This window comes from Triturus cristatus, chromosome 12 (assembly GCF_964204655.1).
Source record: "Triturus cristatus chromosome 12, aTriCri1.1, whole genome shotgun sequence".
Classification (NCBI taxonomy): Eukaryota; Metazoa; Chordata; class Amphibia; order Caudata; family Salamandridae; genus Triturus; species Triturus cristatus.
Genome location: NC_140595.1, coordinates 754,668,417 through 754,684,907, shown reverse-complemented (window position 1 = coordinate 754,684,907; position 16,491 = coordinate 754,668,417).

Here is a 16,491-nt window from a genome sequence, read left to right as displayed (position 1 = left end):
GCCCATGGACTGCCACCTCCCTGGGGCTATGTTAAAGATTACCCTGGGGACCACCACTCCCCAGGGCCAGCTCCAGCAATGTCCATGGGGGCTCACCCCAGGGACATTGCAGTCTGCTATGGGATTGCAGTGCTCCCGCCATCCCATAGGAAACAAGTGTGCTCATTTGAATAAGCTAGAGCACTTTGCTCGGGATGCCAACACATTTTGTCTTGTGCCTTCAACTAGGCAACCCTGATAACCATGACCCAAGTGATTTTAAAGTGATCCTTTGTCTATTGCACTACCCCTTCCACAGAAACTAGACATCATGCTATGTGACTCGGCCGCGATGACAGTTACAAAGTACTTTCTATGTAACAAAATTAGACAATGTATAGCATATCATGCAAAATTGGAGATGGTCCTTGAGTGTTTGTATCGCTCTTTTAAATTTATGTAGTATATCTCAATCTCTCCAATTACCACATTGATGTGCTCAGTTAATGTAATACATTAATACATCTGTAGAATATGATAATGTGCAGTCTTTCAACATTTCCATTTTCAAATTTATATTTTAAATTAAAAAGGAGACAATGCTCTGTATTGTAAATAATATGCAAACTTAGCTTAAAGTGCAAGATTCAAGAGAATGATCACAATTCACAATTACAATTGCATACCTTAGATTTGGTCACTCGTGGCTGCCGTACAGCTAGTTACTTGTGTTTTCTTTATAAATGTGGTCAAGGGATGTAATGTATTGTGCAAAATATGCTAAAGTACAATTTGAAAACCAAGCACAGAATGTCACATATAATTTCCAATTCCAAAGAAAAAAGCACTGCTATTTCTAATAACTCTGCAAATTTAACTAAAGTGCGGATTTAAAGGAAATCATAAAGATATTATATGTTCAATATGATGATACATGTATGACTAACGATTAGCTGAAAATTGCTCTTTACAGTGTGATCCAGACAGTACATATGGTTAGTAATTTTAGTGCATTAACAATCTAAATATTCTACATTGATCATCTTTTTAAATCAAATACCAGTTTGAGGTGTAACCTATAGATACGCTAGAGTGAAGCACATGACGTTTATGGTTGAGTACCTTCATTCATGATTGATGGGTATCTGTGGATTATTACTATGTCTCTACAATAAGGTGTTCTAATATGACTGTAAACCAGTTGATGTGCTTATCTCACAACCATTGTATGATAATCATCCAATCAGACCATCACCATTACTAATGTCATGACTGGTTAGCATCATTCTTTGGCAAGTCTCGTCGAACAATCAGCACAATTACTTGATTGGTCCAGTAATGTGCACAGTGCAAATAAATGTTAGTGCAACAAAGGAACATTCTCTTTAAAGCGCAATTCAACAGTGTAAAAACTGTATAAACAGTATAAATCACCAAAACCTCATATAAAAAACTCTGTGCAATGATCTTAAAACTCAGCAATCTTCCCCCAGAAAATCACCCCATTCTTCTCACAGGACAAAGCACAAGTGCATGCTGTATCTCAATTTTCCTTTCTTTTTAGTTCAGTTCTACAATTAAGTAATAGTTGCAATATCCTGTTTTCTCAACAAAGGGAGTAATTTCTTGCAGATGTATTGTACCACAACCTATGATATCCCCAGACAGCCTGAAGCAGTTTCATTTATTTGGTTACAAAAATGCTCCCAAATGTGCAAGTGTAACTCAGCATCCATATTGTGTCCCCATGGCTTTTCAGTTCCCAAAAGAATAATCATTTTGAATACACATCTCAGGAGCTCGAGTTCTCTGTCTCCTTTATGTGGGTGGGCCGTGCCATGCTTGATGCCAGAGTAGTGCAAGCTACTCAAGATCACTTGGTGCACTTCCCAAAAATATTTTGCCATGGTGTAGCTCCCATCTTGGTGTTTCATGGCCCTCGGATGTTGTAAAATGCAATTCTTTACTTTATTCACAGTACTTCCCACATACTGCATGTGGCACCCACATTCAAGGACATATACAACATAGTCGGTTTCACATGTAATTATTTCTTTGATGGCACAATATCTACCTTCAAACATCTCAAACAATGTTTTATTGATGCCGAAATTACCTGCCTTTTAGCTGTTGCATTTTTGGCACCCCAAGCAATTTCTTGTTAGCCATTCTGCTCTATCACCATCAACAAATAAGGATTGTGTTAACATGTCTCCTAATGACGTGGCAGTGTGATATGTGATATTTGTATGTGGGCCACGATGGTACTTAAGATGTTCATCATGTTGTAATATGTGCCGATTGCATGTCAGAAGAGAGCGAATTTGATGATTTTCATTATTATACTCCAAAAAGAAGCGTGTCATATTGTCTTTGGATCCCTTTTAATGAGTCAAATATTTTCTTCTGTTATGTTAATTATTGTATAGTAATTCATCTCTGTTTTTGAAGACATCCTTTGATATGCTTCTTATAGGAATTTCCAAGGATATCCTCTTTCCAGGAAATGACTTATCATGGCTTTAGCCTCGGTTTGGTAGAGGTCTGTGGAGCATATTCTATGAGCTCCTAATATCTGGCTGCAGGGCATGCTACATTTGAGAGGTTTGGGGTGCCTGCTATTTCCATGTAAGATAGAATTGCATGATGAGTCCTTCTGGAATATTGTGGTCTGAATTGTGCCATCTTGAACCTTCAATTTGACATCTAGAAAGTCTATTGTACTCGCACTCCAATTTGCTGTTAATTTGATGTTGAATGCATTGCTGTTCAAGATGTCAATATATTCAAGTAGGAGTGTTTCATCTCCGTCCCATAATAAAAGAAAATGTAATCAATAAAACACACCTATAAGATGATTCTGTTCATGCAATGCACATTTTTGTCAGCCCAGGCCACCCCCTTCTCCCACCAGCCCATATATAGTTTGGCATATGTGGGGACAAATGATGCCCTCATAGCTGCTCCCTGGTTCTGGAGATTGATTTTTCATCAAATGAGGTGTTGTGGGTGAGGCAGAATCTTCACATGGTCATGAGAATATTAGTATGATGTGTGTATGTCAATGAACAAACTCTCAGGAAGTATTGACAGGTCTCTATCAATCAATCAAACATTTAGAGAACACGATCACGGTTAGAAATTCACCGAAGAAAGCTAAGGTTACAGGGACGTTATTGTTAGGTTCAGATTTCACTCTTACAAAACCAGTGAAATTCAGCCATTATACTTTCCTGAGTTAACTATAACTTACGCCCTCCAATGCACTGCATATGACCTCACATATTACATCACTCATGACATGGTCAGTGACATCACTGATGACTTCTCAAATGACATCACTGCTGGCATCACTGATGACATCAATCAATCAATCAATCAATCAATCAATCAATCAATCAATCAATCAATCAATCAGGTTTCTTATAAAGCACGACTACTCACCTGTGAGGGTCTCAAAGTGGTGAGGGGGCGGAAATTTGTGGTTCAGTGGAGGAGCCAGGTTTTGAGGTCCTTCCTGAACTGAGGCAGCAATGGTGATTGCCTGAGGTGCAGTGGCAAGGAATTCCAGGTCTTTGCAGCGAGGTAGGAATATTATCTTCCTCCGGCCATGGTGTTGCAGATCTGAGGGATGGTGGACAGGCCCAGTTGGGCGGAGTGGAGATGTCTGGTGGGAGTATAGAAGGAGAGATAGTGGTTGAAGTATGCAGGTCAAGCGTTGTGGAGGGCTTTGTAGGCATGCGTGAGGAGCTTGAAGGTGAATCTCTTGTTGATAGGTAGCGAGTAAAGGTCTCTTAGGTGGCCGGTGATGTGGCTGTGATATGGGATGTGCAAGATGAGTCCGGTAGAGGTGTTCTGGAATCGGATGCACTACAGTTTCTTTTGGAGTTCTGGGTGGTGCCTTCATAGAGTGTGTTGCCATAGTTGAGTCTGCTGCCACCAGGAGTTGTCCCAGACAGAGGGGGTGGAGCCCAGGGTGAGGTCTTTGGTCTTATCTGAGTTTAGCTTGAGGCAACTGTCCTTCATTCGGGTGGCGACCGCCTTCATCCCATTGTAGAAGTTGCTCTTGGTGGCTGTGGATTTGTCTGTGAGGGAGAGAATCAGCTGGGTGTCGTTGGCGTAGGAGACAATGTTCAGTCTGTGACTTCTGATGATGGGTTCAAGCAGGGACATGCTGATATTGAAGAGGGTGCGGCTCAGGGAGGATCCCTGAGGCACTCCGCAGTTGATCTGTGTGAGTTCTGAGTAGAACAGTGGAAGTCTTGCTCTCTGTGTTCGGCTGGTGAGAAAGGAGTAGATCCATTCTAGGGCTTTGTTGCGGATGCCGGTGTCGTGGAGTCTTGCACAGAGGGTCTGGTGGGAGACTGTGTCAAAGGTGGCTTAGAGGTCAATGAGGTCCAGGAGGATGAAGGCAGCAGTTTTGCCTCAGTTGAGGAGGGTTCAGATGTCATCTATAGCTGTGAGGAGAGCAGTCTTGGTGCTGTGGTTGCTCCTGAAGCCCGATTGGGAGAGGTACTGGATGTGGTTCATTTCGATGACCTCATAGAGTTAGACATTGATGTCTTTCTCAATGACCGTGGCTAGGAAGGGAAGCAGAGAGATGGCTCTGTAGTTCTTGAGGTCCGTCTGGTCAGCAGAGGGCTTCTTCAGCAGGGGGTTGAACTATGGCCAGGTTGTTTCAGTGGTCTTGAGAGAGAGAATTGTCTGTTGTCTCTGTGCTGTGTTTGGCAAATATTTTGACCACAGAACCACTAACACTCACACACCTATTCATACCCCCATGCAATATCTCATATACCCACTCACCCTTCAACACAATCACTCACATACCCAGTCACAACCCCATACAAATACTCATGTACCCACTCACTCATGCATAGAGCCAGTCACATATCCACTCATTCACTCACTAATCCAGGCACTCACGCAATAAGTCTGACCCATACAGATACTCACACACCCACTCACTTACTCACACAGATATCAACATGTACTCAGTCACTGAGGCAACCACAGTCTCCCATAGAGCCTCTCTCACACTCACTTACTCACCCTTATAGGCAATCACACACCCACTCACTAACTTACCCATATACCCACTTAAATATCCACTCACTCATCAATACACCCACTTACACATCTATTCACATACCCATACAGTCACTCATGTACCCTCACACTCACCATATAGCCACTTATACACCTGCACTCTCACCCATACAGTCACTCATGTACCCTCTTATTCACCATTTACAGTCACTTACAAACCCACTCACTCACCCATACAGCCACACACTAAATTGTACAGCCACTGACACAGTCACTCACTCACCCACACAAAAACTCACACACCCACTCACTCATCTGTACAGTCTCTCACATACCCACTCACTTTTCCATATTCCTCTTATGCACCCACTCACTCACCCTTACAGACACTCACACAGTCACTTACTCACCCATGCAGTTGCTCACAAACCCACTTGTTCACCCATACAGCTGCACTCACACACCCACTCACACAAGAAGATACACAGTTACACAGACACTCACATAATCTATTTTTAAAAATAGGATTACTCAGTAGTACACAAAGTAAAGTAATATTAACTTTTGTGAAACCTTAGTATATATACGTTTAAAACTCGGAAATTTTTTGAACACACTCACAATCACTGGATGATGTCGTTAGTGATGTAATTTGAGAAGTCATCACTGATGTCATCAGTGATATCACTGACCAATTCATGAGTGATGTAATATGTGAGATCATAAGTAGTGCATTGCAGGGGCATAAGTTATAGTTAGCTCAGGTAACTAGAGCTGTTGAATATCACACATTTTGTATTAGTGAAATCTGAGCATAACTATAACGTTCCTGCGCCCTTTGGTTTTTCATGGAAAAAAAAAATATATATATATATCAGGCCCACCAGACGTGCTTCAATAACAAGGTGTTTTATTCTAGGCAAGGTTAAATGTATAAACACGCTTCGGTTCTAGCGAAACCTTGATCATATGCAAACTCGGTCGCAGTTTAGTTCAACCTTTTTGAATTATAACAGCAAACAGCAAAAAGGGACCGGGTTTCCTGCTCAGTGCAATGTTTAAAGTGGCAGTGATTAAACAATTTCAAAATTTCTTTACAAAATAACGCATTTAAACATCAAATATTTCCACTGGTACCTGCATAGGATAATCCTTCAAAGTATAGTACTTTGCATTTTCCATTTATCACACTGTCAACCATATGCATGTTATTTCCATTCATTAGGACAGGACCACAATGTCCATAATGCTTTGTTCTCGCTTGTTCGTTACAATTCCTGACCCTTCTTTTGCTTTTTGTTTTTGGTTTCACCGACTGTATCAAATTACTTTTTCTTACGCCTTTCAGAGGAAAACTTCAGTGTATGGCAAAGTAATTTGATTTCAATCAATAATAACTGAGATACTGGCCATTTATACAAACTTCAGATTTGTATCCGTTTGTTACTTGCCTTCTTCCTGCCTTTCAGTCCAAAAGCAGTGCAAGGAAGAAATACCCCTAACAACCCAGGCAAATCAAGAAGGTTACAAACACAAGGAGATGATGGACAGAGCACTGAAACTTTTCAGACACTCACCCCAGTCACAGATCTGGGTTGAATTCATGATCGTTCTTCAGCTCACTTCGCCACCTCAGTTCAGACACAGCTATATGCAAATCAGTCTTCACCCTGTGCCTCATGGGAATCAAGAAGGTTTCCAATGTTGGGGCGGGCCTCCGATAGGTGGCCCTGCCATCCATACTCCATTTCTCGTCTTGATTTCTAGCCGGCGGGCATCCCTTTACCAATGTACTCCAATGTACTCCACTGACGTGCGCAGTGCTGAAAATGTGTCGCAAGCGCGACGCAACTCCAGCACTGTTCCAACCTACCCTATCCCTAACATGGTGCATCAAGCCTTACGCCTGCTTCAAGCAGGCGCAGGGTTTTGACGCATCAGCGTTGGGGAAGTGACTCAGTGAAATCTTATAGATTTCACTGAGTCACTTTTCAGTGGCATTCCTGCGACGGAACGCCCCCCCCCTGTGTCGCAACGCCCACATGAAACCTGACGCAGGTTTCACGTGGCGCAGGGCTTTACACCGTGACGCATCTACATAGATGCATCACGATGTAAATCGGGTGCAACGTGGCGCAGTGTTTACGCCGCCGCTGCGTCACAAAAGTGACACAACGGCGGCATAAAAGGGGCGCAAGTCCCACATAAATCTGCCCCAATGTACACCCACTCCACTCCAATGCGAAACCTTTTACATTACAAGCACTTCTTTAACTAGGAGCCGTATTTGCAGAGTGGTGGAGAAAGGGTACTGGGCCTCCGACAAGTGCTCAGAAATTCCACTGTGTAGGACTTACAGAAGGTACCAGGAGGAATATTTGCCCGACTTCATCCCCCATCCTGTAATCTGCCAGGAATCGCGTTTGTAGAATGGTGGAGGCCTCCAAAGACGTCTTAGCAATCTTACTGTGTGGGATTTACTGGAGGTAACAAGAGGGGTGGTTGGCCCCCAAGGACATCCTTGGGGGCCAAATACTCCTCCTATTACCTCTAGTAAGTACCACACAGCAGGATTGCTAAGTTCTCATGGTAGGCCACGCCCCCTTTGCCCACCACTCTGCAAATGCACTCCCTGGCGCGCTCTTGGATAGGGATTGAAGTCCCCTTCGCTGCTGGGATCCTTAGGGGCCAACTAGCCTACCTCACACAGTGGGACTAATGACACGCCCCCTTTCTCTACAACTCTGGAAACGCGCCTCCTGGCATGCTCTTGGTTGGGGGAAAAAGTCCCCTTTCCTCCTGAGGGTCCCTGGGGGCCAACTAGCCAGTAAGACTCATACAGTTGGATTGCTGAGAGTGCTCAAAGGCCATGCACCCTGTTTGCACCACTCTGTAAATGTGACTTCTGGCACTCTGCTGCTCAGGCGAAGAGGTCCTCAGGACACAAGATGACCTCATCACCCCACCAGCAATACACCAAGAGGTACGTTTTCAGAGTGGTGTAAAAAGGGGTGTGGCCTTGGACCACCTCTCAGCAATCCCACTGTGTGGGTTTTCATGGAAGTACCTGGTGGACTAGTTGCCCCTAAAGACCTATAAGATTCTAGGGGACTTCCTCCCATAACACAAAACACACCAGGAGGCGTGTTTGCAGAGTGGTGCAGGGAGGGGGGCCTCCAGCGAGATGCAGGTCTCTGTTTTTTTTCTTTTGTTAGAAGGAGGGCTGTGTGCCCCCCCTTCTCTTAACATTTTTGGGCCCTGAGTACCCCATCCCCCAGGGACTGAGAATTTTTTATTGAAAAAGAAAATGGTAAGGGGCCACATGGCCCCCCTTCCCTGGACGACTATTGGCCTCGGGGACCCCATCCCCTGGGGCCTGGCCTCGTTTTTTAATTTTTTTTTTTTATTTTTCCTGGGAGGGGGCCATGTGGCCCCCCTCCCTTAGGCCACTTCTGGCCCGAGGACACCATCCCACGGGGCCTGGCCTTGCTTTTTATTTTTGCTGGGAGGGGTGCATGTCCCCCCTCCCCTGGGCCACTTCTACCCTGGGGCCCCATATCCTGCCCTGCCTGGATTTCTTTGGGGGGTAGGGGGCCACATGGCCCCCTTCCTAAGGGCAATTATGTGCCCGGGGACCCCATCCTCTGGGCCTTCCTTTTTTATTTTATAAATAAGAAATATAAAGGGGATGGGGCTGAGTGGCCCCCTCCTGGGCCACTTCTGTCCTAAGGGGCCCCATCCTCAAGAACCGGCCCTAAATTTGGGTACCATGGGGGAGCCCAAAGGCCAACACAGTCCCTGCCGGCTCCCCGGCCTCCTGCAGGAGCAGGCATTGCTTTTGGACAAGGGGAGCTGCTGACATGTAGCTCTCCTTGCCCAAAAGCAATTCTGCTTTGCTTCGTTTCACTTCAACGAAGCAAAGCAGTGTTTGCTTTGGCAGGGTGGGAGCCGTGCTACAGCCCTGCCATAGCAAACAGCAATGTTCTGGGGGTGGGCACCCCGGGACATTGCAGGAGCTGGCCCTGGGGCGTGGTGGTCCCCTGTGCCAAGGAGGGCTCCAGGAGGGGAGCTGCGCGACCCCTCTCCCAACTCTTTAAAGCCCCAGGATGTGGTGGTCCACAGGGCCCAGGGTTCTGCAACGGACCCCCGCACTTCAATTATGTATGCCATGGGGAGGTGGTGGTCCCCGGGGCGTTTAGCACAATTTGCCCCCCGCATATGATAAACAAAGCCCTGTGGAGATGGCGGTCCCCGGGCTGTGGGGGCCCCCACACCATATTTAGTAATTGCCCCGGGACCCGGCCCACCTGGGGGCTTGAAATAATTTCCACTGGATTCTTGCACCCAGCACAAATTTGGCCGAAATTATTTAAAAAAATACTTTTTTTGGCCCTACCGGCCTAGGGTTTCTACCTTACCCTCATTTCTTGTTTTTAATGTTTTTTCTACAGTTTTCTTGTGACTTGGTTACCGAGTCACAAGATGGCTGCCAACACATTCTGAGTCTTGGCAGCCAATCGGAATTAAGCTCGTGCTCGGGAGGATTCGCGAATCCTCCTTGGTGCTCAGATATCAATATTTTTATTTTTTAAATTTCTCAGGAACTACTGAACAGATTTACACCATTTAAAAAAAGTTGCTTTCTGAACCAAGAGCTACCTTTTTGCCAAATTTGGTGTAATTCCCTTCATCAGATCGGGCTGTAGCCTGTTCCAAAATTCCTATGGAAATTAACATGGGTTAAACGTGTTTTGGGACCCCCAGCTTTCTCAGCCCCTGCTTGACGAATCACCCCGAAACTTTTAAGACAGGAGCTGACCTGAGTGAACCAGTAGTTTGGAAAATTTCACAAAGATTCGTCAAATGGCGCCAAAGATATTGGCAAAAGAAAAAACGCTTTTTGAACAGAAACAAGGTCCTAACTGTAACTATAACTATAAATATACATTACCTACTGGCGGTCGCCAGTAGGTAGTTATAGTTACAACCTAGTTTTCATAGGAAAAGCATTTTTTGATTTGCTAATAACTTTGGTGTCGTTTGAAGCATCTTTGCGAAATTCTCCCCAAAAAAAGTCTATCCCGGTCAGCTCCTATCCTCAAAGTTTGGGGGTGATTCGTCAAGGGGGGGCTGAGAAAAAAGGGGGGTCCCAAAATGCATTTTCCCAATATTAATTTCCATAGGAAGTTTTGCGACGAGCTACAGCCTGAACTGCTGAATGGAATTACCCCAAATTTGTTCTTGAGAAATTAAAAAAATAAGAGTCAAAAAATCAATTTCCCATAGGAAACTTTGTGCAAGGCTACAGCCAAAACTACTGAACGGAATTACCACAAATGCTTGCATCAGAAAGCGACCTTTTTTTAAAATGGTGTAAATCCATTCAGTAGTTACTGGGAAATTAGAAAAATAAAAGTTTCGATATCTGGGCAGAGCCTAAGTCCCGTGCACGAGCTTCACTGTGATTGGCTGCCAAAAATCCGAAACCAGGAAGTATTGGCAGCCATCCTGTGGCTCGGTAGAAGGAAGTTGCTAGAAAACAGATAAACAAAGGTATAAAACAAGAGAAGGGTCAGGGTGTTTTTACCCTGCCCCTTCTCTGCTCAGGGCCTCAAATTCTTTCTTTTTTCTTATTTGGTGCAGGGAGGGGCGGGGCCTGACATAGCAAGTGTGCAAACGCACCCCCTGGCACATTGTAAATTGGGGGATTAAGTCCCCTTCAATCCTGAGGGTCCCTGGGGGTGAACTAGCTCCCCAGGTACCTCCAGTATGCACCAGAGAGCTGTGTTGCAGAGAGTTGTTGAGAAGCCACGCCCCTTTGTACACCTTTCTGCAACATAGCTCTGTGGCGCTTACTGGAGGTAGCTGGTGGGCTAGTTGGCCCCCAGGGACCCTAAGGACTCAAGGGGACTTAATCCCCCAATTTACACCGCACCAGGGGGTACGTTTGCACAGTGGTGCAGGGAGGCGGTGTGGCCAGATGTGACAAGTGTGCAAACGCGCCTTGTGGCGTATTTTAAGTTGGGAGATTAAGTCCCCTTGAATCCTGAGGGTCCCTTTGAGCCAACTAGCCCACCAGGTACCTCCAGTAAGCACCAGGGAGCTGCCTTGCAGATAGGTGGTCCAAGACCATGCCCCCTTTTTACACCACTCTGCAACTCAGCTCTGTGGCGCTTACTGGAGGTGGCTGGTGGGTTAGTTGGCCCCCAGGGACCCTCAGGACTCAAGGGGACCTAATCCCCCAATGTACAACGCACCAGGGGGTGCGTTTGCACAGTGGTGCAGTGAGGCGGTGTGGCCGGATGTGACAAGTGTGCAAATGCGCCCTGTGGCGCATTTTAAGTTGGGGGATTAAGTCCCCTTGAATCCTGAGGGTCCCTGGGGGCCAACTAGCCCACCAAGTACCTCCAGTATGCACCAGGGAGCTGCATTGCAGAGAGGTGTTGAGAGGCCATGCCCCTTTTTACACCTCTCTGCAACGCAGCTCTGTGGCGCTTCATGGAGGTAGCTGGTGGGCTAGTTGGCCCCTAGGGACCCTCAGGACTCAAGGGGATTTAATCCCCCAACTTAAAACGCACCAGGGGGTGTGTCTGCACAGTGGTGAAGAGAGGGGGTGGGGCCTGACATAGAAAGTGTGCATTCGCACCCCCTGGCACATTGTAGATTGGGGGATTAAGTCCAATTCATTTCTGAGGGTCCCTGGGGGTGAACTAGCCCACCAGGTACTTCCAGTATGCGCCAGGGAGCTGCGTTGCAGAGAGGTGTTAAGAGGCCACACCCCTTTTTACACCTCTCTGCAACACAGCTCTGTGGCTCTTACTGGAGGTAGCTGGTGGGCTAGTTGGCCCCCAGGGACCCTCAGGATTCAAGGGGAATTAATCCCACAATTTAGAACCCACTAGGGGGTGCATTTGCACAGTGGTGAAGGGAGGGGGCGGGGCCTGATGTGACATGTGTCTACTTATGTAATCAGTCCACCAAAACCCAAGCACTTATAAATTCACCATGCACTCTCCTTGGAGCACTCTAATCATCCAGTCACCATGTACTTATGCAATGACCCAGGCACTAACACATGCACTGCTACAATCCTCTGAGCAGTACCCATACAGTCCAGCCATCGCCCTGCTAGTACCCATGCACTCTTTCAATCACCCAGCCAGCACCATGTACTTATCCAATTACTCCACCAAAACCCAAGCACTTATAAATTCACCATGCACTCTCCTTGAAGCACTCTAATCATCCAGTCACCATGTACTCATGGAATGACCCAGGCGCAAACACATGCGCTGCTACAATCCCCTGTGCACTACCCATGCAGACCCCTAACCACCTACACAGTACTGATTCACTCCTCCAATTACCCAGGTTGTACCCATGCAGTCCAGAAATCCCTCTGTCACTACCCATGCACTCCTCAAATCACCCATCCAGCATCATGTACTTATCCAATCACTCTGCCAACGAACCCAGGCAGTTATAACATCACCATGTCCTTGCAGCACTCTAATCATCCAGTCACTACCCATGTACTCATGCAATGACCCAGGCACTAACACATGCACTGCTACAATCCCCTGAGCACTACTGATGCAGTCCAGCCATCTCATTGTCACTACCCATGCACTCCTCCAATCACCCAACCAGCACCATGTACTTATCCAATCACTCCGCCAAAACCCAAGCACTTATAAATTCACCATGCACTCCTTGCAGTTCTCTAATCATCCACTCAGTACCCATGTACTCATGCAATGACACAGGCACTAACTCATGGCAAATACAGAGGAGGTCATGCTAATCACAGGGGTAACCCAACACATAGTGTTCCCTAGTGTATGTAGGTGTTTTCACTGTATTCTAAGTGTCTTTTAGCATAGCACTGGCTCTGGCCCTGGTTAGTCAGAGTCAGTTACCACCAGTACCCGTCAGTAAAAGGTTGGGGGCACAGGAGGACTTTCTGCTCCTCTGTGGGTTCTTTCTGCACGTCTCTTGATTGCTCCTGCACTTTTGTTTGTCTTTCTGGACTTTTGTTGATTTTTAGCATTTGTCTTGCTTCTTTCTGCGCTTTTCTTCCTCTTTCTTCACATGTCCTACTTTTGTAGGCATAGTTAGAAATTAGCATTTAAAAAAACATTGACATTTGCTGAAAAAACCATAGGTTTCAGGAATGTTGTAGTTAGAAATTAGCATTTAAAAAGCCATTGAAATTCACTGAAAAAACCATAGGTTTCAGGCAAGTTATAGTTAGAAATTAGCATTTAAAAAACCTTAAAAATTCACTGAAAAAACCATAGGTTTCAGGGATGTTATAGTTAGTTGGACATTTCACTCGTACAAAACCATAGAAATTTCCACGTTATAGTTAGTTCAGCTAACTATAACTTGCGCCCCCGCAATGCACTGCTGACGACGTCACATATTACATCATTCATGACATGGTCAGTGACATCACTGATGACATCTCAAATGACATCACTGATGACATCTTCCAAATCAAAATCTGATGCACTTCCTCACACTCTAATATAACCTTTGATACACCCACTGTAAAATACAGACTACCATTTTCGAAACCATCGACACACCAATACCAGATACTACATACGCACTCACAGATTCCTAGGTCTACACACACATCCACTCATTCACCCATACAATCACTCATACATACACTACAACTCTATCATATGAACTCATACACCTATATAGACACTCACCCACCGCTACTCATCCATCGAGTTACTCACACACCTGGTCAGTCATGCAAAGAATCAATCACACTCCCATTTCCTCACCAATACAGTTATACACACAACACCTCACTTATTCAAACATATACTAACACATACTTACTCTCTTATACAATCACTGATACCAGTACTCACTCATCCATACAGCCACTCTCAGAATCACTGACTCTCACGTATAGTCATTTATATACTGCAACTCTCACATACACTGCCTTTTACATATGTAGTTACTTGGACATGTAGCACTGAGGCATCCAATCTCTCACTAACACACCCATACACACACTCACCACCCATACAGCTGTTTCCACATGCACTCTTGAACCCATACACCCAGCAAATCAACCACTCACACATCTATGCACAGAGTCACACACCTCCCACCCACCCACACACACACTCAGTCTCCCATAGAAATACTCAGGCAACCAATCAATAACCCATATAGACACTCATGTAGCTACTGGTCAACACATGCAGCAGCTTACACAACAACAGACATACTGATACACACATTCAGACAGTTTAGTCACTAACCCATGAATTCAGTAAGACACAGTTAATCACTCACTTATACAATCAGTCACGCACCTACTAAAACCTTCATCCAGACACTTATACACCCACTCATTCGTCAATACACCTTAGCATATATATATAACACATATTTAAACTTTACAGAAACACAGTCACTGGATGATGTCATCAGTGATGTCATTTGAGATGTCATCAATGATGTCATCAGTGATGTTACTGACCATGTCATGAATGATGTAATATGTGGGGCGATTCTTTATTAAGTGACGGGCACCCCTAAGCCCCGGGGACTGCCACCTCCCTGGGGCTTTAATTTAATTAAAGAAGTGTGGGGGGCTACTGACATGGAACACCACCTCCCTGGGGCATTGAGTATGTAAATATGGGGGTCCGCTGTGGACCACCACCTCCTTGGGGATTTGAACCCTAAGGGATGTGGGGCGTGCGGCGCCCGTCCTGGAGTCCTCCTTGGCCCTGGGGACCGCCACCCCCCAGAGCCAGCTCCAGCAATATCCTAGTGTGCCCAGCCCCGGACATTGCAGTTTGCAATAGCAGGGTGGGAGTGAGTGATTATACGTGTCTCAGTGAATGTACTGGTGAGTGACTAATCTGTGTGTATATCTTTATCAGTCTGTCAGTTGGTGTGTAAGTGGCTGCATGCGTTGGAGAGTAGCTACATGAGTGTCTATATGGATTATTAATTGGTTGTCTGAGTAGCTCTATGGGTGCCTGACTATATGTGTGTGTGGGTGGGTGAGGGTGTGTGTGACTCTATGCATGGATTTGTTAGTGGGTGATTCACTAGGTGTATGGGTTCATGAGTGTGTCTGTGATGGGCTGTATGGGTGAGTGAGTGTGTGTATGGCTGTGTCAGTGAGTGAATGGATGTTTCAGTGGCATATGGGTGAGCAACTGCATATGTGAAAGGCAGTATATGTGAGTGTTTGGAGTATATAAGTGACTTTGGGCCAGATGTACGACCACCCAATTTGTGCCTCGCAAATTGCATCGCAATTGTGAGTCGCAATTTGTGAGTTGCAAATAGGTATGTATTAACGATTCCCAATGGGGTCGCAAAATGCGAGGCTCATGAATATTAATGAGCAACTCACAATTTGTGACCCCATTGGGAATGGCAGGCCCTCCCAGGTATGGTGGCCTACTGGGCTCAGCAGACCACCATGTCTGGGACTGCTTTTAAATAAAGCTGTTTTTTTTTCAATGCAGCCCGTTTTCCTTAAAGAAAAACAGGCTGCCAGGGACCACTGCCTGCCCTTAAAAAATATTTTTGCATGCATTTTAATTTGTGACTGTATTACCACCTAATTGTAGTAGGGGGTAAATTGCGACTGTTTTGCAACCACAAATGGATATATCAGTGGCTGTATTGATGAGTGACTGGGTGTATGAGTAGCTGTAGGGGTGAGTGAGTGGATGTGTGTGTAGATCTATGAATCAATGAGTGGGTATGTACATACTGGTATTGGTGTGTCTAAGGTTTCGAGAATGGTAGTCTGACATGGGTGTAAGAAAGGTTATATTGGGGTGTGAGTAGGTGCATCAGAGATTATGTGGATGATATCATCATTGATGTCATTTGATATGTTATCACTGATGTTATCAGTGATGTCACCGACCATGTCATGAGTGATGTAATATGTGACGTAATCAGCAGTGCATTTTGGGGGCACGAGTTATAGTTAGCTCAGCTGACTACAACAGCTAAATTTCTTTGGTGTTGCATGAGTGAAATGCTGAGTGTTAAAAGAATGTTTTTAATCAATTTTGCCACAACATTATGGTTGGATCTGTAGATTTGCAGCAAAATTGAAAATAAAAGTGTGGGCTTATGCGCATCTTTGTAAGGAAGCCCCCACGTGGGCCAAATACCGTGGGCAATATAAATATAAAAGTTGGGCACATGGGGCCATACCAAGGCTTTATAAAATCCCTAGGGACAGCCATCTCCCCTAGGCACTTCTTTTTAATTATGTGGGGGGTACCCGTGTGGCACCCCCATGCCCCAGTGACTGACACCTCCCCAAGGCTGTTTATGAAGTTAATGTAGGGGACCGTATGGCCCTCCCCACAGCCCTGTGGCCCACCACCTCCCCAGGGCTAATACTAAGGGAATTGGGGGACCTCACAGACCCCAATGTCCCAGGGACCA